At 49.9% G+C, this 2,490-nt stretch overlaps 1 non-coding gene across 1 annotated transcript; it reads right to left on the bottom strand.

Moving 5' to 3' along the window:
* Positions 1 to 1,363: 1,363 nt before the first annotated feature.
* trnae-cuc (transfer RNA glutamic acid (anticodon CUC)) lies at positions 1,364 to 1,435 on the bottom strand. The gene has a single exon. It is a non-coding gene; the product is annotated as a tRNA-Glu (tRNA).
* Positions 1,436 to 2,490: the final 1,055 nt, after the last annotated feature.

The following is a 2,490-nucleotide window of genomic DNA, read 5'->3' as shown; positions in this document are numbered from 1 at the left end:
AGTTTGAGCAACATATCGCTTAAACGGTAATAGCTAGAAACATGCTTCCAATGCTAAAATGCTGCTTAGGTATGCTATTACTTTTCATGCTGATACGTATTATAGTTTATTTTATATTAATTTTTAAATGCAATACGTACTTCAGACCGCTACTGTGTGTGTGTGTGTGTGTGTGTGTGTGTGAGAGAGAGAGAGAGTGAGGATGAGGTTGGATGCATCATCTTTAAACTGTTCCCAGCGCACACACTAGTTTAGATTTCTAAAGGATGGCATCATCTCGAAGGATGGCGTTTACCAGCCTCCGGGAAGCACGCCGTTTGTGTGCTGCCGCTAGCTCTGGCTGGGCGCAAAAAAGAGCTTGCTTCCCTGACCGGGAATCGAACCTGGGCCGCCGCAGCAAGAGTGCCGAATCCTAGTCATTAGACCACCAGGGAGACCCAGACGGGGTTGTGGGCCTCGTGCGGCTGGGCGCAGCACCCAGGATTGGCCTCTAGTGGCGATTTATGGCAATTCCGGATGAGTTACACCCGAGGAAACAGCAGTTTAAACAAATTCGCTTTAAGATCAACAGACTGTCTCAAAAGACTTAAAAGAGGTCTCAGCTGCAGGGTCACCAGTTTGCAGTCTGTCCAGAGTCCCCGTGCGTGTACACCTGGTGTTCTCCAGTTTCCTCTCATCTCCAAAAGACATGCCAATAGGTGGATCGGCTGAAACAAATTGCTATTAGGTATGAGCGAGTGCTTGAATGTGTTTGCTCAGTGCCCTGTGATGAGCTGGTGAACCATGCAGGGTGTACTGCTCACCGATCAGGTCTAGACAAGAACAGGTATCTCTGTCCTATGGAAAAGCTTTGACGTGCAGCGATGCACACAAACCTTCACATCTGACCGTTTTGGCCCATCGCTTTTGAGGTGCCTGGTGGACAGAGTGAAACCCTGCGCATTAGGTCCTCTCTGTATTTACTTAGTTTAAGTCAACGCACCGGTGAGGGCGGCCACGCGTAGAAACCTGAGATTGCAAACGGGATTGTAAAGTTTGTCGGTGAAGAAGGGTCCAACATCGACAAGCACGTTTATAGGCCCCAGTAAATCTGGCCTAGCGCCCCTGAAACCGCTGCGCTATGTGGCTCGTAACAGACAAAATCGCCAGGGGTCCCGTTTGCCAGGTCGCTGCCAAAAGACAGCCCTGAGCCCTCCCTTCGATAGCTCAGCTGGTAGAGCGGAGGACTGTAGGTGCTTACAAATGGACATCCTTAGGTCTCCGGCTCGAAGGACAGCTTTTACCAGCCTCTGGGAAACGCGCCGTTTCAGTGCATCGGCTTCTTGCGGCCGCTAGCTCTGGCCGGGCGCGAAAAAGAGCTCGTTTCCCTGACCGGGAATCGAACCCGGGCCGCGGCGGTGAGAGCGCCGAATCCTAGCCACTAGACCACCAGGGAGACGCAGATAGGTGTGTGGGCCTCGTGCGGCTGGGCACAGCACCCAGGATTGGCCTCTAGTGCCGATTTACGCCAATTCCGGATGAGTTACACCTGAGGAAACAGCAGTTTAAACAAATTCGCTTTAACGTCAACAGAATGTCTGCACAGACTGTCTCAAAAGACTTAAAAGAGGTCCCACCTCTCAGCTGCAGGGTCACCAGTTTGCAGTCTGTCCGGAGTCCCCGTGCGTGTACACCCGGTGTTCTCCGGTTTCCTCTCACCTCCAAAAGACATGCCAGTAGGTGGATCGGCTGAAACAAATTGCTATTAGGTATGAGCGAGTGCGTGAATGTGTTTGCACAGTGATGAGCTGGCGAGCCATACGGGGTGTACTGCTCACCGATCAGGTCTAGACAAGAACAGGTATTTCTGTCCTATGGAAAAGCTTTGACATGCAGCGAAGCACACAAACGTTCACATCTGAAGGTTTTGGCCCATCGCTTTTGAGGCGCCTGGTGGACAGCGTGAAACCCTGTGCATTAGATAGATAGATAGATAGATAGATAGATAGATAGATAGATAGATAGATAGATAGATAGATACACTATATTGCCAAAAGTATTCGCTCACCCATCCAAATAATCAGAATCAGGTGTTCCAATCATTTCCATGGCCACTGGTGTATAAAATCAAGCACCTAGGCATGCAGACTGTTTTTACAAACATTTGTGAAAGAATGGGTCGCTCTCAGGAGCTCAGTGAATTCCAGCATGGAACTGTGATAGGATGCCACCTGTGCAACAAATCCAGTCGTGAAATTTCCTTGCTCCTAAATACTCCACAGTCAACTGTCAGCTGTATTATAAGAACGTGGAAGTGTTTGGGAACGACAGCAACTCAGCTACGAAGTGGTAGGCCACGTAAACTGACGGAGTGGGGTCAGCGGATGCTGAGGCGCATAGTGTGAAGAGGTCGCCAACTTTCTGCAGAGTCAATCGCTACAGACCTCCAAACTTCATGTGGCCTTCAGATTAGCTCAAGAACAGTGCGCAGAGAGCTTCATGGAATGGGTT

Source organism: Hemibagrus wyckioides, linkage group LG09, assembly GCF_019097595.1.
Source record: "Hemibagrus wyckioides isolate EC202008001 linkage group LG09, SWU_Hwy_1.0, whole genome shotgun sequence".
In the NCBI taxonomy this organism is placed as follows: domain Eukaryota; kingdom Metazoa; phylum Chordata; class Actinopteri; order Siluriformes; family Bagridae; genus Hemibagrus; species Hemibagrus wyckioides.
This window is presented reverse-complemented; position numbering and strand designations above follow the sequence as displayed.